Genomic DNA, 22,258 nt, shown 5'->3' on the forward strand with positions numbered 1-22,258 from the left:
GAGCGAGTCAGTCCCCACTCTCTGTACCCAGCTAAGTCACAAAAATAATGAAAAAAAAAACTACAGGCTGATTTCTAATGTTACACTGGACTTTCCACAGTGTGGAAGTGAATGACAACGAAATCCTTATGCATACATAGGAATGTTTATTTTCCACTAAATGTGCTAACAGTATATTTGGGATACCGAAATTAGCAACTGATACAACTAAAGCAAGAAACACTCATCATCAGTATCTGTGTAAATCACCACTGTTGCACTGTACTGCTAGCTGGAAACTGATTGTTAGCCATCCTGTATGTCGGGTAAAGCATTCTTCTGGGAAAGGCTACGTCCCCCACCAAGTGTTGCTCACTCGTCGGTTTACAGACTGTAGCTCTACAGAGTGAAATCATTAGCTGATTATGGTAGACCGAAGAAACTTACGGCCATTCTTGAAGCTAAATGCTATTATACACAGTATTAGCACAATATCTCCTGTAGAGGACTAATTTTTTTGTCGACTGTGCTAACACCGAGGCTACAGGTTTCATAAGACTTCTTTGGGATAGTGAGAAATTCAAAATTGAAAAAGGAGCTGGACAGGGAGATTCCAAATCACAAAAGATTCCAAATCACAAAAATTACCCCCTGCAGATCAAGAGAAATGTTTCAAAACATTGATCTGTAAAAACTAAGATCTAGTACAGATTAATAACAGATAGTTGAGCCACTTTCAATTTGCTGATAACATTGTACTCCTAGACGAGACAGTACAATAACAGCGACGAATCACAAGTCGGCACACACAGCAAAACCATAAGCGATCGCCGGCCAAAGACACATCGTCCTACAAGATGACCAACTGACGACCAACCAAAATCGTCCCACTCAAATGATGTGTGTCGGCAACTGTCGGGCGAGTCAGTGCAGTCCGGACCTCACTGCTGCCACGCCCAAACTAACTGCTGGCACGTTCCAACCTACTCGTTGACACACGACGGTCGGGAAGTAATAGCAGTCCAGCAAAGATAATACGGCAGGGCTTATATGAATAAGCGCTACTGCTGCCGCTCATTTACAGGCAAGGCAGCAACTCAGTGACAGAAGTAACTGAAACTAACATAACATAGTGGCAGTACAACAAAAACAGGATGTTAATAAGAGATGACATGAACACGAGCCACGCACAGCTCACCCACCTTTGACCCTTTTTTTTATGACATTCTTGACCACCAATACGACATGTACGTTTCTTCTCTGCGGCCTTCCGGCGTCCGCTTTCGTCACCTGCTTCTTTCTGAATAGGTGAGAGCCCTTCACCACCTTAGCTTCAGGCACAGGTTTTTGTTCATTTTGGCCTTAGCTCGTTTCCGAAGGATTCAATTCTCAAGCTGACCTATCGCTGCAAATTTCTCGAACTTCGCTCACAACTTGCCAATAGCATATTTTTGTACACTGATGGTTCCAAGTCCTTGAGCTCAATATAAAAGTTCAACTACAAATGGAAGAACTCCATAAAATGAGTTTGAAAATAGGCTTGTTAATCAGTTATTATATGACTAAAATAATGTGTTATCAGTACATTGAAAAGAATCTAGTATGAGTTAACAACTAAGTACTGGGACCTGTTGACGAGTTTTTGTCTGTAGGGAAGTTAGCCAAGGACTTGGGAGGCGGGGGGGTATAAAGAATAAGCAGGCCTGGAGTGCGTTTGGTAAACAAATTTGGATTTTCAAAACTTGAGTTTCTGATCTGTGCAAAGAGGAAAGTTTCCAGGCAGTGTGTCAGTTTAAATCAGTCTGACACACATTTTTAATCCAAAAAAGAATATTACAAAGCTGTGGGCTGCCCAGCAAGCGGCAGAGATGTGCGTGTTGGGATTTACTGGGAGAGACAGGAAAACAGACAGACAGGACTTCAGTGGAATACATAATTATGGCCATAATGAAAATTAAATGGAGGTGGTTGGATCTGGAGACAACTGCCTAATGGGAAGTGGGCACTTAACAGCAGAAAATATGCATGTCCATGTATATCTGAAGACTGTAGTATTTGGAATGGTCTAGCAAGGGGACTGTGAAGACTTGCTCTTGTTGATTTTCTTCATGGCCAAAGTACACTTACAGTGTTTGTAGCTTTTCCATTGCATGCTGCTGTTGGTGATTCAGTATCATTGTTCGCAGCTGAGTGGATGACAGTATATGGTAGCCTGTGAGAATCGTTTAGTCTTATAATGCAATCTGTCACAAATATTTTGCTGTTATTTTACAAGTGTATCACGATTTCCAATGTTATGGTTAGGCTGGAAGCTAATACTTGAGTTTGAATTGCTGGGAGTGAAACACAATACCAGCTAACTTCATTTGCAAATCATAAGAAATTACAAATGAGCAGTGTGGTTGGCTATCCACATCCAATTCATGATACGTTACGTTAACACAACAAATCATGAATTGGATGTGGATAGCCAACCACTCTGCTCGTGTGTATTATTATTATTATTAATTATTATTACTATTATTATTATTATTCTGCTTTTACGGCCTCATTGGACCACTTCAGTCAATCATTTCTGGTCCTCTTCTTTGGTATTTTCTCCTTCCGAGTGGCCCAGTATCTCTTCATTCGTTCCGATGCTTTTCGTCGTTCCTTATCTGTAAATACCCTTTTCATTGTATGTCGTTTGTCAATTTTTGGTTTAAATCTTATTTCTGTGTCCCTCAACTTCTTTAAATTTGGTGTTTTGTTCTGCAAATCATCCAGAGTTATTTCCAGTTCTTCCATATCCTCTCTTATTTCCTTAAGCCATCCTCCTTGTTGTTTCAAATTCCAGAGTTTTTCAATAATTTTCCTTGATAATCTGGTTTCTGGTGTCCTCAGAATGTGACCACAAAAAGAGATCCTTTTCTTTCGTATAGTATCAGTGATGGGCTCCAGTTCTCTGTATACCACTTCATTTGGAACTATCCGCCATTGCCCAGCTTTTTGATATTTCTTATTTATGCATGTTCTAGCAATTCTTCTCTCTACTTTTAAAATTTTGTCAATTCTGTTTTTCTGGGTGACTTTAAAAAGAGTTTCACTTCCGTATGTAACCTCTGGTTGAACCACCGTCTTGTAATGTTTTAATTTTGTTTTAATTGATAGACATTTTTTATTGTACGTAGACCATGTTAGTTTTTGAGCTTTTATCATTTTATTAGTTCTTGCTCACCATGCAGGTTTCTCGTCCAATTTATGTGTTATAATTTCACCCAGGTATTTAAATTGTTTCACTATTTTAATTTCCCTATTGTTCACTGTGATGTGATCTATTACAAGTGGATCCGTTACCATTATTTCAGTCTTTTCAAATGATATCTGGAGTCCTAATTTTTGTGCTATATTTTGTAAGCTTGTTATTTGTTTCGTGGCTTCCTGAATATTATTAGCTAGTAATGCTAGGTCATCAGCAAATCCCAAGCAATTTAGGTTTATTTTATCTTTCTTAGTTCCAATTTTAATATTCATAGGATTTTCCTTGTACCATTCTCTCATTACATATTCAAGAGCACAATTGAATAGCAATGGTGATAAACAATCTCCCTGTCTCAACCCTGTTTTAATCGTAAATGGTTCAGATATTTCTCCTCTAAATTTTACTTTGGATTTGGTGTTTGTTAAGGTTAACTGTATCATTTTTATTAATTTAGGATGAAGTCCAAAATTCCTTAATATTTTCATCATTGAAGATCTATGGATGCAATCATACGCCTTTTTGAAATCTACAAAGGTTATGACTAGTTGTTTTTGCCTTCTTTTGTAGACATCCATAACTAACATCAAGGTGATTATCTGTTCTGGGCAGCTTCTCCAGGATCTAAATCCTCCTTGATATTCTCCCAGTTCCAGTTCTAGTTGATCTTTACAGCGGTTGTATAGTATTCTTGACATGATCTTATACGTTATTATTATTATTATTATTATTTTAATGAAGTTAGCTGTTGTGAAAAATCAACAAGCTGGAGGTCATAAAATGAAAAACACTAAGTGAAGCGTAATTCTGTTGCCTACAGAAAAAGGTGTCATCTCTATAAGAGCACTGAGGCCTCAAACTTGCCACTAGAGGGACATGGCCACACCCATTCGACAATTAACGACCACGTGCACGTGTTGACCCACTGGACTCGGTAGTGCTGAAAACAGATAAATGGACCTTCTGTTAAGAGCAAAGGGATGTTACTCCGGAAGAAGTTCAGGGAACAGAAATTCACTGAAGAAAGACACAGATGTACGGAGAGCATTATGTGTCCATTGCAATTCAAAACTCAGTCTGACCCCTGGCGCAACAGCTGCCACTGTGACTCACTGGTCTTTATTATCAAGTGCATCTAACTGCTCGACAGTGGCATCAGTATTGAGGTGTAGTACTCCAGGTCATGCTCTGTCGGTCAGCGACATCTGTCCTTCCTTGAATCACTTGTTCTGAGCCTTGTCGCTTGCAACAGACATGCAATGCTCTTCATACATTTGCTATTTTTTAATGAATTTTCATTCCCTGCAGTCCTTCCGAAGTCTGAAAGTGTACTATGCTCTATTACTCTTCTTTTGAAGCCTGCATTACACTATTTTCAGTGATGTACTGACTCTGTCATCACATGGGTGTGTTCCCATGTTCCTCAATGCTGTTATAGGCACTGCACTTTAGGCAGTGACATCACAATCCCTTCAGCAGTTTTTATTTTACAGCTTCAGTCTTGTTCTTTTTTTAATTGCTTTCCATATTAACAAGTGGAAATGCTATTTAAGAATTATTGAATCTTAAAATGTTGTTTTTATTAAAAGCTATTTTCAATTACTGGTTGCGCGAAGATTAAAATTTGATACAGATGTGTGAAATGAAAAAAATCATAAACATCAATAATAGTGTTGACTCTGTTAGTGCTGTGGTCTTCAGTAGGAAGATTGGTTTGATGCATTTCCCTGTACTTGTCTATCCTGTCCAGGCCTCTCCATTTCTACATAGCTAGAGCAACCTACTTCTATCTGAACCTGCTTAGCCGATGTCTCCCTCTACAATTTTTACCCCCACACTTCCCTCCATTACCAAATTGATAATTCCCTGGTGCCTCAGGGTGTGTCCCACCAACTGATCTTTTCTTTCAATGAGAAAAGAATTGCATTTGCTGCACTAAATGCAAATATAGCTGCAAATTCTGCCTCAAGATACCTAATAAATGCTATTTCATAGCAAGTTGTATCCAGGTGAACTATTTTATCAGACACAATTTGAAAGTGCTTTATTTTCTGCATATAAATATTGAAAATGTAACCAGTTTTTGGGTATGGTATTGCACATCATCTCATTTGATGAACCCCGGTTTGTAAAGGTAAGCTCCACAAAAACCTGTTTGCAAAATAAAAATTGCATGAACCCAATGATGTACCAGTGCTCTTGATGCCCTGGTGCCATACTAATGGTTGGTGCTTGAACACTGTCTTTATTAGCAGTACAAGGTAGGACTCAACCATGGGACTTAGCGTTCTACAACAGTGAAACATGTATGTTTGTCCGCTAGCTAAAGTTCAAAAGTTTATACAGTGGGGACACTTGAATCTGGCAGTATCCAGTGGTGCCTGTTTTGAACTGTGATTGCATCAAATACGGGTAGAGGTCTGGCCTGAGCTACATTGTGTATGACACTGCCAGCCTCAGCAAGCAGTTTTGTGATAGTCATTACCAGATATCTTGTGTTTTGTGTTGCTCATTGTTTTCTTTTCTTTTTTCGAAATGAGTGAAGAGATTCACTCTGGTCCAGAACAGAGTTCAGTTAACCTACAAAAAACCACGAGTTTGCTATCCCTGTGACAGTGTGTTGGTTCTGATTTTGCAGAAACACAGCACACCAGTGTGCCCTGTGAGAGGGAGACAGGTCTACCTTCCCCACGCCACTCCTCTCCCCTATGGTGGTCATAATTTAGTTTGCTTAGGCTCACAGCACACTGCAAGTTTAGTGTCCACACCCTGCACTATTGTGACCAGAAAACGAAACCCATCATTGCATTTCGACCAGACAGAAAGTCTGCTCCAAAAGTGTGAATGCAGTTATTTTCCATTCCGGTCCTACTTCTGCACTAAGTACCTTCTGTCTGTTCTATATGTAGTATTATCAGGTATGGGTTGCACGGCTATAATGCACACGAAAGATCTAAAGCAGTATTCTGCAGGTTTTGTAATTATAGAATAGGGTGGGAAATACAAAATAATGTTGAGAAACACCTTGAATAAGAGAAGCACTCTGTTTGGTGGCAGGAAAACACTGCAGGGCAGGGACTCAACAGAAACACTCACTTGTTGACAGCTTAAATAGAGCCAAAAGAAGAAAACAAGCAAAGACAATTTTTAAAAAATAAAATAAAATACTTAAAGTTTTTGCAAAAGCAAACGTTCCAGCCAGAAAGCTTCCCAATGCTCAACCTTTTAATATGCATGCTTAATCAAGTAAAAACACAAAAGATTAGATGTTTATTTTCCCAAAAAGAGATGCGAGTTTCACCAAAAATGTTACATTTTCCAGTCGTTACATATGGCCCTATGCCATGTGATTGACATCCAAGAATCCATTGTGCAAAATTTGCCACTTTCTCCCCCTTACCTCTCCTTTCTCACATGCCGAACCAACACATCCTCACATTGCAGGACGTAAAATATTTAAATACATCAGTGATCTCTTTCAGCACTTACCCGCTTGTGTGGATTATGATTATTTTATTGTAAAATAAGGAAAACTGTAAAATTAAAGTTACAGTGATTACAAGGGTACATTACGGAGTGACACACTGGTTTTCTTCATACAAGTAAATCATGCTACAGATGATAGTTACGCTCTGTGGAATCGCCATGTGTGTGAAATTTGTGCGGACAATCATTTTATATGAAAAAGTGGGAGTAGGTTCATGTTTACTCACATATTAAGTTTAAAATAGCAGAGTTTCTTAGTAGTTTTACAAAAAATAACCATTATCATCTTTCTGAAATGTGTTTTAATGCAAAAATTACACTAAAGTTTTTAATGCTGAAACAACCAATAATACTCTAAAATCATTTTCATGAAGCCTACCTACATCCTATGGATCATCTACATCGGAAGAATCCGATGGTGCAATAGTCATTTACATTTCTGTGATGAATTTCTTTACTTGCAAATCCTTTGTAGCTGAAGTGTTTTCACTAGACGCTCGACATTCATTTGAAGTATGACACTGTTTTGCAAAGAAATGTTTGTTGTCTTTGTTAGTTGATGACATAACTGTTTACAACATTTAAGAGAATGTTTTGAGTTCGATGTGACAGGAGATAGTCAGCTGAAGAAAATTGTGATGAGTGATGAGATATCCATATCTGACCCAAAAATGAGGACAGAATAGCAGGCAATGCTGTGGCATTAGATCACCTTGCTCAACAAATCAAAAGAAGCATGCCACAAAGACCTTGGCTATCATTTTTGGAAGAGACTAAAGGACAAATGCAAGCCCCTAGAAGCATGCATAGCTAGAGGAAAAGCAGATCCTACATATAGGGAAATTAAGGAGGCCTATGTAGATAAGAAACCAACGGCCTTGCACCGATGGTTAGAGTGGTTTCTATCAGATCACCGAAGTTGAATACTGTTGGGCTTGGCTAGCACTCGGACAGCACTGTCCGGGTCTGCTCAACTCTGTTGACAAGCAGGGTCCACTCAGCCCTTCTAAGACCAGCTGAGGAGCTACTTGATTGAGAAGTAGTGGCTCCGGTCATGAAAGCTGGCAACAGTCAGGAGAGCGTCCTGAATACACGCCCCTCCATATCCACATCCAATGACACTGTAATTGATTTGTATTATTGGGCCTTCCAAGGCCTGTCCCAGTGGAATTTAGTTTAGTTTATTGTAGTGTAGTTAGAGATAAAAGAAGAAGCTGTTTGAGTATTAGGAGCTCAGATGGAAAGGTGGAAGAAATAGAGCATCTATATAAAGGGAACAAACTTGATGACAGTGTTATAGAAAGAGGAAGTAGGTGAAGGTGAGATGGGTGAAATGATACTGCATCAATAATTTGATAGAGCACAGAAAGACCTAAGTGGAAACAAGATCCCTCAAGATGGGCAAAATACCTCAAACTTTGGGAAAATGTAGTAATTCTATTTCCTAAGCAGGGAAGTGCTGCAGGTACGAAAACTGTGGAATCATCAGTTTAATAAGTCAGGGTTGCAAAATAATGACACACATTATGAATAGGAGAAAACTGGTATAATATGACCTTTGGGATGATCAGTTTGGATTCTGAAGAAATGTAACTAGAGGTGAGGCAATACCAAGCCTTAGACTTACCTTAGAAAATAGGTTGAAGAAATGCAGAACTACACTCATAACATTTAGAGATGTGGAGAAAGCTTATGACACTGTCTGAAATTTTGAAGATAGCAGGGATTAAATACTTATACCTAAAGGTTATGTACAATTTGCACAGAAACCAGACTGCAGTTTTAAGAGTCAAAGGAAGTGAAAGGAAAGCAGAAGTTGAGAAGGGAGTGATACCGGGCTGTAGCCTATCACCAATGTTATTCAGTCTGCACATTGAACCACTTGTGAAGAAAACCAGGGGAAATTTGAGATTTCAGGGAACAGAAGTACAAACTTTCTGGTTTACTGATGACATTTTAATTCTGTCAAAGATGGCTAAGGGCTTGGAAGAGTAGTAGAATGTAATGGATGATGTGTTGAAAGGAGACTATGAGATGACCATAAATAAAACTACGTTAATGGAATGTAAGTGAATTAACCAGTCAGTGCCGAAGGAGTTTAGATTAGGAAAGGAGACACTAAAAGTAGTAGTTGCATTATGCTATTTGGGCAACAAAATAACTGATGATGGCCAAAGTAGGGAAGATATAAAATGCAGACTGGCAATAACAAGTAAACCATTTCTGAAAAAAGGAATTTCTTAATATCTCATATAAATTCAGCTGTAGTCTTTTCGAAAGTTATTTTTCTCGAGTGCAGCCTTGTATGGAGGTGAAATGTGGTCAGTAGGCAGTTAAGACAAGAAGAGAATAAAAGCATTTGACATACAGTGATATAGAAGAATGCTGAAGAACAGATGGGTAGATTAAGTAACAAATGAGAAGGTACTGAATCGAATGGGAGAGAAGAGAAATTTATGTCATACCTTGACCAAAAGAAGGGATTGGTTAATAGGACACGTGGTTTAGCATTAAGTCATTGTCAATTTGTTGTTTGAAAGGGATAAAAAATATAATGGGGAACTAAAGCCTGAGTACAGTAAGCAGGTTCAAATGGATATAAGTTGTGGTAGTTACACAGAGATAAGACTTGCACAGGATAGACTAATGTGGAGAGCTGCATCCAACCAGTCTCCTGGCTGAAGACAACACAATATATTCCTAGAGTTGTTATTTAAATCTGGTTCTTGAAACTTTGTGAATAGGTTTCTTGGAATAGTTTACATCTGTCTTAAAGAGTCTGCCAGATCAGTTTCTTCACCATCCGTATGACACTCTCCCATGGTCAAACTAACTTTTGACCAGTCGTGCTGCCCTTACATGTATACATTCCGTATCTCCTGTTAGTCCTATTTAGTACAGGTCCTACACACTTGAGTAATGTTCTAGGATGAGTCTCAAGAGTGTTTGACATGCAGTCTCCTTTTCAGACTGCCTTCCCTTCCCTAGTATTGTGCCAGTGAACCACAGTCTGCCACCTACTTTACCAGCAACCGAGACTTTCTGACCATACCTTTTCATATTCCTACTAATTGTTACAGATAGGTATGTATATGAATTGACCAATTCCACCTGTGAATTATCGATATTGTAGTCCTAGAATGTTTTCTCATTTTCTGAAGTGTACAGTTTTAAATTTCTGAATATTTAAAACAAGTCATAAATCTTTGTACAACATTGAAATCTTATCACAATCCAATTGAATATTTGTGTTGCTTCTTTCTATCAGTATTTCACTACAGATCAATACATCATCTCTGAAAAGTCTGAAGTTACTATTAATATTGCCCATATAGTCATTAATATACAATATAAACAGTAGGGGTTCCAAAATACTTCCCAGAGGCACACCCGAAATTACTTCTACACCTGTCAATGACTCCCCATCCCAGGTGACATGCTGTGCTCTCCCTAGACACAAATTTTGCTTGGTACCCTATATGATCATACTTTTGATAATAAGCGTAGATGCTGTACCAGGTCAAATGTTTTACAGAAATTGAGGAATACTGCATCTAACTGCTGCATTGATCCATGGCTTTCAGTATGTTATGTGAGAAAAGGGTGAGTTGGGTTTCATACGATTGATGTTTCCAGAATCCATGCTGGTTGGCATGGAGGAAGTCAGTCTGCTCGAGATACCTAATTATGTGAAAGTTCAGAATATGTTCTTACAAAGAGACAGCCATATCAGTGGAACTGACTTTTCTTTTTAAATCATCTATATGTTGATGTAGGTTAGGGTCCAAGGTATCATACCCTGCACCCGTTCACACTTGTGAGCCCTCATTTGCTTTTAATCAGTGGGAAGAAGAAAAAATTCAGAATTTTGTGTAATGCGCTACAGCTTTAAAAATAAGAACATTAAACAGACTGGTTGTGTAATATAACAGTTACGGTACGAAGTCCTCACATGTGAAAGGTTGTGGGTTCACATCTCTTCAGGCATTTGTAAATTTTCTGTTTTAAAAACTTTATTTAAATGACTGATCATTATTTTTATTCAATTAATTGGTTTTTTATTTCTATTCCTTTGTCACATCATATTAATCATTGTATTAACTTTTTAATTTGGTCTCATTTTTTCTCCCTGTTATTCTTCTTTTAACTTGTGATATTTGTGCCTGCAAATTTAATTATTTTTATGTATCTTTCATAACATTTAAACATTTGAAAATGCTGATCTAGCTGTTAAAAACAGAAGATGAAATAATGTATTCACATTGATCTTGCAATGGTGCCAAATATGTATTTCTCATCACAAGATATACATTTTTATGGTAATCTTCACACAGACATTTAAAACATAAATTCTCATTGTACCATGGACAAAATAATGTAGAAGGGTTAAATGAAAGAAAGGAATTCCCAGTAAAATGAGGAAAAACATCATGAATGCAGTAACATGGACAAAAATATAAGATGATGAAATGGAGTAAATTGAAGTGAAGTTATTACATAACAGTAATTAAAATCATGTGACCAAAGATTAAAAGTGGGAAATAAACGAAAGGAAGAAAAATAAAAGCTGACAAACAAATAGAAACAAAAAAATTACATTAACATCAATTAACTGAATAAAAATAACGATCAGCCTCATTTTGATAAAGATTTAGAGATAACAAATTTCAAAGCATGTGAAGAGATACAAACCACAACATTTAGCATGTGAGGAATTTACCTTTAACTGTTATGCTCTGCAACCAGTCTGTTTAATGTTTCTATTTTTTAAAGCTACAGAGCATCATGCAGAATTCTAAAAAAAATGTTTTGTTGATTACTCACAAATGAGGGCCCATCAGAATGAATGGCTACAGGGTGTGAACCTTGGACCATAACCTACATAACTGTATAGATGATTTCAAAAGGTGATTCCATGATTCCATTACTGGGGGCCTCTCTTTGTAAGATTCTGCAACAAACGGATGTCAAGGTTACTAGAATGTAGTTTTGTGGATCACTTCTGCTACCCTTCTTGTAGACAGGTGTGACCTTTGCTTTCTTGCAACCATGGGGCATGGTTTTTTGTTTGAGGTATCTACAGTAGATTATACACTCCTGGAAATTGAAATAAGAACACCGTGAATTCATTGTCCCAGGAAGGGGAAACTTTATTGACACATTCCTGGAGTCAGATACATCACATGATCACACTGACAGAACCACAGGCAAATAGACACAGGCAACAGAGCATGCACAATGTCGGCACTAGTACAGTGTATATCCACCTTTCGCAGCAATGCAGGCTGCTATTCTCCCATGGAGACGATCGTAGAGATGCTGGATGTAGTCCTGTGGAACGGCTTGCCATGCCATTTCCACCTGGCGCCTCAGTTGGACCAGCGTTCGTGCTGGACGTGCAGACCGCGTGAGACGACGCTTCATCCAGTCCCAAACATGCTCAATGGGGGACAGATCCGGAGATCTTGCTGGCCAGGGTAGTTGACTTACACCTTCTAGAGCACGTTGGGTGGCACGGGATACATGCGGACGTGCATTGTCCTGTTGGAACAGCAAGTTCCCTTGCCGATCTAGGAATGGTAGAACGATGGGTTCGATGACGGTTTGGATGTACCGTGCACTATTCAGTGTCCCCTCGACGATCACCAGTGGTGTACGGCCAGTGTAGGAGATCGCTCCCCACACCATGATGCCGGGTGTTGGCCCTGTGTGCCTCGGTCGTATGCAGTCCTGATTGTGGCGCTCACCTGCACGGCGCCAAACACGCATACGACCATCATTGGCACCAAGGCAGAAGCGACTCTCATCGCTGAAGACGACACGTCTCCATTCGTCCCTCCATTCACGCCTGTCGCGACACCACTGGAGGCGGGCTGCACGATGTTGGGGCGTGAGCGGAAGACGGCCTAACGGTGTGCGGGACCGTAGCCCAGCTTCATGGAGATGGTTGCGAATGGTCCTCGCCGATACCCCAGGAGCAACAGTGTCCCTAATTTGCTGGGAAGTGGCGGTGCGGTCCCCTACGGCACTGCGTAGGATCCTACGGTCTTGGCGTGCATCCGTGCATCGCTGCGGTCCGGTCCCAGGTCGACGGGCACGTGCACCTTCCGCCGACAACTGGCGACAACATCGATGTACTGTGGAGACCTCACGCCCCACGTGTTGAGCAATTCGGCGGTACGTCCACCCGGCCTCCCGCATGCCCACTATACGCCCTCACTCAAAGTCCGTCAACTGCACATACGGTTCACGTCCACACTGTCGCGGCATGCTACCAGTGTTAAAGACTGCGATGGAGCTCCGTATGCCACGGCAAACTGGCAGACACTGACGGCGGCGGTGCACAAATGCTGCGCAGCTAGCGCCATTCGACGGCCAACACCGCGGTTCCTGGTGTGTCCGCTGTGCTGTGCGTGTGATCATTGCTTGTACAGCCCTCTCGCAGTGTCCGGAGCAAGTATGGTGGGTCTGACACACCGGTGTCAATGTGTTCTTTTTTCCATTTCCAGGAGTGTAGTTACATAACTGTGCAGAAACAGTTTAATACATCAAACTCTGATCAGGGTGTATAAATGGACAATGAAAGAAAATTACCGAATTCCCGGTTAAAAATACACTTTTTCCATGTTAAGTGACAGTATACTTTTCCTCAGAAATGTAAAACTTGTCAATCTTTTGAATGGTTATGGTTGCAACTCTTGGAAAGATCTTTGATGTGCAGCAACGTGTCCGCTGCATATTTTCGTATTACAAAAGTATAAATTTGGATTCCACCAAACATGCTGTTACTTTCCGAAGCATTTAAATAGAGATTGCGATGTGCTTTTGTAAGCCAGTCATACCTCAAGTCACATGATCTCGCCACCCGATACAGCAGATATTCAGAGCATAGGACACGTGGTGTAGTCAGCCAATAGCATTATCACTGTTAAGTAGTACATACACTCAAATAGGAAAAGTGAATGGTTTAAATTAATATACATAGTGATGCTACAAGAAAAGCAAAGCTTTCACATATAATATTGTTATCGACGATTGATAAGCTGCAAGAGAAGCTAAACTTTCACGTGTAATATTGATCTTTTTTGCGCATGTTACACTGTAAGATACATCACACAGATGTGCCAGTGAAATTTGAATAACAACATAAATGTCCGATTTTCTGGGTTCGAAATTTTTCTAAATGGTCATCCTCGAAGAGTTGATTTTTAAATGAGAGACAAATGCTCTGAGAGTTTAGAAATTCATCGCACACAGTTCATCTTGTGTAAAAGGAAATTTACTTTGAAAGTAACGCTTTTCAATCAATCATTCACAATATTTTCCTGCGACCAGTTAGAAAGAAGTTCCTTTTAGCAGTTGCCAGAGAGCACCAGATAACAGGCATCACCGCCCTTGTGCAGCTATGATAACGCAGGAAGCCCTTAGGTTCATATGAGTAAAACATTATTAGATCTTACATTATGTCATAAAAGAAACAAGACATCAGAGGATATTCCAAGAGCATCGGAATTTCGTGAACCATGCTAAAATGCATAATTCAGCTTAAAGTGCACATTCGTATGTCCAGATTTGGTTGTAAATTTTCTTGGAGTACCATACAGTATTATCTAATATTTGGTATAATGCCATACTTGCTAGAAGATGAAAACATGATCTTTTGAAATGCAGCGAACAGTTGAAACTAGCCAGTAGTGTTGAATTAAATACTTCGTTTCAAATAAATTGACAGCCTTATCGGAAAAGATTAATAAAAACCGTATCACTTTAGCAAATTGACAAAAGTAACTTAATTATTCTGCAAGACAATTAAGCTTGACTGAAATTGCCGCCTGGTGCAGATACCTCGGTTTGCTCCCAGTGGATATGGCAGCTTGTGCGTGCCAGTAAAATTTTTCTGGGAAGCATCTTGCTGCTTGCTGCTACTGCTTATACAGCTAACAACCACATTCACTAGCTCGAAGCAGGAGAAGATACCACACATGAATGATCAACAGCGCGTGCGCTTGGGCCCGCTCGCAACTGCACGCACAAATTTAATGTAAAAAGTTGTGATGTCATACTCATCGGAGGCAATTTGTTGTTATGAAGTATTGCATAGTCTTCCTAAAGGCTTTGACACATTTTGCTGCTGGCAAACACTTGTATGAGTACTGTTTCTTTGTTGTTGTATCTGACACATTTCCTTTGCAACTTAATTTTTTTTTAAATTGCTACAGTATTATTCTGCAGTAGCGGGACACAGTAATATCCTTTTTTGAGTATTATTTCTTACCACTCAAAATTACGAAAATTTAACTGAAAACTAAAACAAAAAAATCCTGGGATTCTAAAAAATTCCTGGTTTTCTCCCAAATGAAAAAATTTCCAGGTTTTTCCCAAATCTGCCAGTTGTCCCAGGTCGTATATTCCCTGTCTGATACCGAGTTGAATGTTTTTCACAATGTAAGAACATCCATTAAATATTAACTGTCAGCAAGGAAGCTGCATGTAACCATTTCTTCTACACTGGCTGTTGGGAAACCCTCGGAATCAGTGAAGGCGATGGCCACATTCACAGTTGTGTGCCCCACAATTATAGTAAGTTTGCCACCAGCTTCACACTACATGTCATTGCCCCTCACAATTTGGAAGCCTCTGCAAATATTTATAGCGAGCAATTATGAGCTCAGAAAAGAGCACCAACTTATGAAAATATTTCGCACATCCTTATAAAAGTTTTCAGGGTGCCGTGTCTTGGAGCCCTCATATTGAAGAAAACATATTTTTTATATTGTTTGCATGTAATTTTCTATTTAAATATTGGCTGACTGGTTTCTGGCTTTGTCCATTTTCACAAGCCTCATATTTTGTATTTGGGACACATTTGCCAAATTTGTAACACCTACAATAAAATAAGCCAGTATGACTCACATGAATCTGATCATGCTGGATAATGAAGATCTGAGCTACACCTGAAGTGTGATGACATAAATAGAACTGCCAACACCAAGTATACCCCAAATACAAAATATGTGACGTACAGAAATGGGCAGAGCCTGAAATTAGTCAATATTCAACATCCATCCTTGTTTGTATCGTGTAGGGGTCACTTTATTTGCAAAAATTTGTTTATTCATAAGGGTGTTTGTGATAAAAATGCAACACATCTGGTCACAACAAATATTTCAAGTCACTAGTAACAGTTACTGTTGTCAGGTAATTTGCCCTATTTGTGTCATTAATCTCTCTCTCTCTCTCTCTCTCTCTCTCTCTCTCACACACACACACACACACACACACACACACACACACACACAAATATGTAAACATTTAGTGTTAAGCATTAACTTATGACATGCACATGATGTATAAAATGTGTAACTAACTCATCTCCAAATTTGCTTTTTATCCTAGGTGACCAATGACATCAAAGTGCTATTACGTTACAGCAGTCTTGGTTCCAACGTACACATCAGATGGAAGCTGATTGTCAACAACATAGGCACTGGCGTGAAATGGTTTTATGAAAATTGTGCAAAGCATTGCTCACTTTGCCTCCGATTTTCATCCACTGGTATTTAGTAAACTGTTGCTCTGTCAGAGCTTAAATGCTTCATACACTTTTCACCTGTCGTGGGCACATTTGTGCCTTTATTTCCTGTCATGTATTTGACAATATCTGTAAAGACTTGTTATTGAAATTTTGCCCTGTAGTGGTGTGGAGTAAGATTATTTTTATGAATTATTGCCAGTTTGTAAGCACTGAAGTAACTACAGGTAGATAACAAGATACCATTGTTATATGTGATATTTCTGATAGAGACAATTCATTTTAGCTTTTTAAAACTGTCATAGGAGGTTTATCACAGAACTTGTTCACTCACTTATATCTGTGGAATGGACTGATGTTAATATTTGATTCAGTTTTAGGAAATTTGTGTGTATAGAGAATGTCTCTTCATGTACAGTGGATGCCCATGATTCTCATGGGCATTGCAGAAAGTGATGTACTTAAGTGTGTGCACATGTGCAAAATCTCGCATAGGTATTGATATAGTCAAAAAGTGATAAACAAACTAGGATATGTTAAATTGTGACATTGTTTGAACTGTGGTATCAGTTTTAGTGAATATTTCCTTCGAATTTGCTTCAATTTCGTGATTCTTGAAGGTGTCTGGAAAGTTACAGCCCGTCTTTTTGGATCTGCTGCTACTGGTGAATATATTTGTCAGTAATGTGAATTGTCATATGTTTAAAATCCTTTTCTCGTCATATATGGATACAAAGGTTCCAGCTGTGAATTGGGGTTGCAACAGATTTAATTGATGTTGGTGCATTTTGTTGCTGTGATTCCTAAAAGATATTTTTTACATTTGTTGATATCTTGTATATGTTTGTTTGTTGTCATAGCAGAGACTGTTTTAAAATGAGAGGAAAGTAATTTTAGACTGAAATATGTGTCATTTGCTTGGTTCTCAACCAATGTCGAATACAAGAAGTTGATATTAATCAGGAAAGATTCCATGCGTTTTTTTTTTAATGCTGTTTTGTTTGTGTACTAGACAGTTTTGGTGTAATCAAAAAGAAAACATTTTAAGCATTATTTGTAGCTTGCTTGTAATAAAGTTTCATATTCATTTTCCTTGTAATCTGAAAATCACTGACAACATGGCTACAGTTATTTATGCGTACAGTTGGTGACATTTTAGCACTGTCACACACAAATCATTTAAAAGTTTTTTCCTTCTGGGCAGACTCCTTGAGCAGTTAATTTTTTCAGTGAGTAATACAATTTCTGAGAAATCTTGTTTTAATGCTTGTTTCAGATGGCTAGGGAAAAAAAAATCTTGGGTCAGGTCTTTTTGGAAGAACACTTTGTCTTCATTGTGCCTGAAAATATTTTTGTCACATGTGAGAGCTGTAGTTATAAACGTAGCTTGCTCAAATGTTACATTTGTCCTGTCTGAATAATAAAAAGCTTTTCATAAAAGTGGCAGATGTAATTACATTGTAAAACTAATGAATAAGTATTTTCTTGGCTTACAAAGATTGTTCTTAACAGTTTTTCAAGAATCTGTATTTTGTTAGCATCAGATGTGTGTACTGTTTCCTTGTAAAAAGAAAAAAAGTTGTTTAGTAAGTAAGCTCATAGTGTCACTCCTAATCTATTGATTCTTTTCAGTGTCTTGTTTCTCAGTGAAGTAGTGCTACATTTGAGATTTCCTCCCATATCTTTGGGAATCTATGAGACTCAGTAAGGCAAGAAAAGATTAATTCATCAGTTTTTGTAATTTGTATCAATAAGGAGGAGTAATGTGTGTAAAAACAAACAAGCAATAGTTAAAAATCATCCTGAGTTATGTAAATACAGTATAAGAATTAGAATGGTAATGTTAATAGCTCTTTACTTTTTTTAAAGAGCAGTATCAAATACATTTCAATGAAAATGATTTGTAAATATATAAATATGTACGTATACACCAACCGCATTTGCGGTCGAGTAGTAGCACCATTATTTTTGACCTGTGGGAAATGGTATTCATTGAAATCTTGTCTTAACTAGGTCGGCATTTTGGGCTGTAAAGCTGCTGGAATGTGGTAGAATTTTGAAATGTTACAAGCAATTAAAAAGCTTCATATTTATTTATCTCTCTAATATTTCATAATTCCACTTTGTAAAACCTCTTTGTTAGTGAAAGTCATTTTCAGTTAAGTGTTTCTCCCCACTTCATTTCTCTTCCTTTAAATTTTGTCAGTCTGTATATGTTTGTTACTTTGTGTAATAGCATCAGGTTGTCACCAGACTTTCTATCCTGTTGGAGTACCATGCCGTACCAGAAATTTCTAGTGTTAATAGTTACTACAGGAATCAAATTACACTACTATGTGAGATGAAGTGGTTTTGCTAAGTAGTTTCCCCCTTTTACAGTGATGCCCTTCAGCTAATAATACCAATACTTCTTCACTTTACTGTGTAAAATATATTGTGTTAATCTAAATTTGTATTATCAGTCATTTTAGAATATTATGAGCAAATGTGTGCACATAGAACTTTTGAGTCTTTACTTGTGTGAGTACTCACCATCTCACTTGTACATCTTTGCAGACAGCAGAAGCCTTCCATTGGAAGCACTGTTAACTGAAATTGTCCTCTCACTGAATACAGTCCAAAACTTGTATTATTAAGCTGGCTTCCAGTGTGAATTTTCCAATGAAATTATTCAGTATAGATGTTGTCAGCACAAACATCTAAGACTTTGTTTATCTGGCAGCTTTAAAGACCAGGACAGCCTGAAATGCCATTTGGCTCCAAACACTGATAGTTCTGGAAATTCTGTATTTATATTTTTGTGACAACTTACCATGATATGTATATAATCTCCAAAGTATCTTCCTTAAGGCAAGTGCCTTGTGAATTTTGTTTACACACAAGTGTGTTAAAGCCTTCTAAAGCACTTATTGTGTCCATATTTAAAACAGATTTATGAAGGCTTAGGAAGATTTCATATAAAATTTCTTTGAAGTTAAAAATAAGTACCTAACAGTAAACCGATATGATGAAGCATGCAATTACTAATATATGGCAAGTCAATACATTACTTGTAATCCGCAGTATTTGGAGTCAGAAAGTGGTAAATATCCATAGCAACTAGAACAGCCAGTAACTTATGTATTTAATAAAATAATATTTTAAAAACTATGGAACAGAGTTGTGCTAACACATATCTCAGCCTGCATTGACGTACCTGGTTTGTTACGTTAATACAGACATGGTACAACTCAATCTACCTATGAGAAGGAAACTGTTTCTAATTGCAACTGTGGGCATTAAATGCCCTTTCCATTCAGTCATGGAAATAAGAAGTGCAGCAAAGTGCTATGATCTCTACAGGGTGAGCTTCAGGAACAATATTTCAGTTTTTTTTTTTTTTTTTTTTTTTTTTTTTTTTTTTTTTTTTTTTTTTAAAGAGAAAAAGAATTTTATGGAATATTTTATCTATATAATGAAATTTGTTCAGTAAATTGGGTTACAAGCTAAGTAATCTTAATTTTAGATACCAGCTGACTGTTGATAGATTGGGTTGTAAATGTGTGTTTCATTATATGTTTTTTTACTGTTGGTTACCATTTCCATAAAGCCGGTAGTTAAAATAATGTTTCTTTTTTTTTACCATTGTTATTTGTACCACGTACCAGGACTGCATAATCACTTATTAATATTTGCACATGTTGTTCCATTGCTATTGCAGGCAGATGTTAAATGAACCGAAAATACCTATTTTATTTTTAAAGTTTTTTGACCATCTTAAGAATTATGTTCAATGAAAAGTGCACTTGTTTCGAAATGCCTGTAAAAAGAATTATATTTTTGCATGTAGTGTTAATTATGTCAGGTTCATCATAATAGTGCCTATTTATCACATACTGTACCTTATTTTATGATCTACCTTTACCATTTTTCAAAAGAAATTAAAGTTTATAATAAATACTATTTAAGTTATAGACAGAAAAGTGTCTCAATTTATTTGTGTGTGTGTGTGTGTGTGTGTGTGTGTGTGTGTGTGTGTTTTCCCCACATGTGGCATGCTGTTGGCTCTAAATTTAAGACCCGCACCTGAATCCACAAAAACTCTTGGAACTTACTGTAGTTTCAGACATCATATGGATCAATTCCCTGTTTTGTTAGAGCAAAGAATTGTGTATAACTGCTCCTTTATATACTCTGTCATTATAAACATTACATTTGAAGTAGCAGAGATAGACTGTTACCAAGTGATTGATATAAGTCTGTGGCTATAACCATTTCTTGTCATGTAAAAATTACTAATTTTGGTTAAGGTAAATCCTTGTGAAGAAAGGCAAACCCACATTTGTAGATTCAAAAAAAGATGTTCACGGTACTGGCTAGGATACACTCTTCATAATTCTGAAAGTTATCAACAATAAAATACAGGGCAAAACATTGTCTGTACAGTAACTAGATTGCGTTTCTAAAAGTCGTAGGACATGGAAGGGAAGCATTCATTCAGAAAGGGGTGAAGTAGGGTTGTAGCATACCCTCTTGTTATTCAAACAGTAATAGAGCAAACAGTAGTAAACACTGAGGAGAAATGTGGAAATGGAATTAAAGTTCCAGGAGGAAAAGCAAAAACTATGAGTTTTGGTATTGACATTTTAATTCAGTCTGAGATGGCAAAGGACATGGAAGATAGGTTGAATGGAATGGATAGTATCTTGAGAACAGGTTGTAAGATGAACATCAACAAAAGTAAAACAAGAGCAATGGACTGTAGTAGAAGTAAATCAAGTGATGCTGAGGGAATTAGATTAGATATGAGATGCTGAAAATAGAAGAGATATTTGATATTTGGATAGAAAAACAAAGCAGCAACAGGAATAAAAAGGATGTGAAAGGTAGACTGGCAATGTAGAAAAATATAACATCAGATAAAAGTCTTAGGAAAACATTTTCTGAAAGTTACAGTACTATATAAAAGTAAATGTGGATGCTAAAAAGTACAGATAGGATAAAAGTAATTAATGGCATAATTTGATTAAAAAGGGGTGAGATGCATCCTAAGCCATCATGGAATAGTTAATTTGGTGTTGGAGGGTTACAGGCTGGAATACAGTAAGCATATTTCAATGGATCCAGGATGCAGTAGTGACACAGATGTGAAAAGACATGCACAAGGTAGACTAGTGTGAGGAGCTGCATCAAACCAGTCTTCACACATTATGACAACAGCAACAACTTGTCATTTTCATACATATTTTGTCGCTTGATACTGTTCTGACTGACATAATTAAGATTAATATCCAAAGTGAAAAGTACTATCATATTACAAGGTCTGTTCAGAAAATTCCAGAACATTTATAATTTCATGCCAATGGTGTGTTGGAGAGAAATGTGGTTGCCATCCTTGCACAAGCCTGTGTTTAATGTGTAATTGATGAAAGTTTGTTATGTGTCTGTTAGTTATTGTCCAGTACTGTACTGAGTAGAACGTTGAGTCATACAGTTTGCAAATTTCGAGATAGCATCGTCAAGAGGAGCAATGGGTCTGCATTAAATTTTGCGTGAAACTCAAGAAAACCTTTACAGAGACACGCCAAATGATGCAGAAAGCCTACGGTGATGAGTCCTTAAGCCATACTCTGTATTACGAATGATTCACATGGTTTAAAAGTGACTGGACAGAAGTTAAAGATGACCCTTATTCAGGATGCCCATCGACATATACTGACGTCAGGAATGTCAACGAAATTGTGCATGTGAATTGGAGACAGGCTGTCTTGAGAGATTGCAGAAGAATGTAACATTTCAGCTGGACCATATCATGAAATAATGAGACAGCATCTTGGAATGCATTTTCCCGCCAGGTGACTGCCTGAACTGCTACCTTCCCAAATTGCCACACCTGAGGTGTGAACAGTTACCTAAGGCGAGTGTGCCTCCTCGTGAAGGGGGCCCCAGTTGGTAGGATCGTGCCATCGGAGAGACTGGCAATCGTGGGAGTTTTTCTCGCAATGAGCCAATCATTTCACAATCGACGTCTACAAAACATAAAC

At 37.9% G+C, this 22,258-nt stretch overlaps 1 protein-coding gene across 1 annotated transcript in view; it reads left to right on the top strand.

The window, feature by feature from the left end:
* The window catches only part of LOC124716820, a 157,108-nt gene extending 137,506 nt beyond the window's left edge, over nucleotides 1–19,602 (top strand). Inside the window, exon 19 of the mRNA XM_047243371.1 lies at nucleotides 16,100–19,602. The gene's annotated coding sequence lies outside the window, so the exon portion shown is untranslated. The remainder of the gene's footprint in view (nucleotides 1–16,099) is intronic.
* Nucleotides 19,603–22,258: the final 2,656 nt, after the last annotated feature.

Source organism: Schistocerca piceifrons, chromosome 9, assembly GCF_021461385.2.
Source record: "Schistocerca piceifrons isolate TAMUIC-IGC-003096 chromosome 9, iqSchPice1.1, whole genome shotgun sequence".
Lineage (NCBI taxonomy): Eukaryota > Metazoa > Arthropoda > Insecta > Orthoptera > Acrididae > Schistocerca > Schistocerca piceifrons.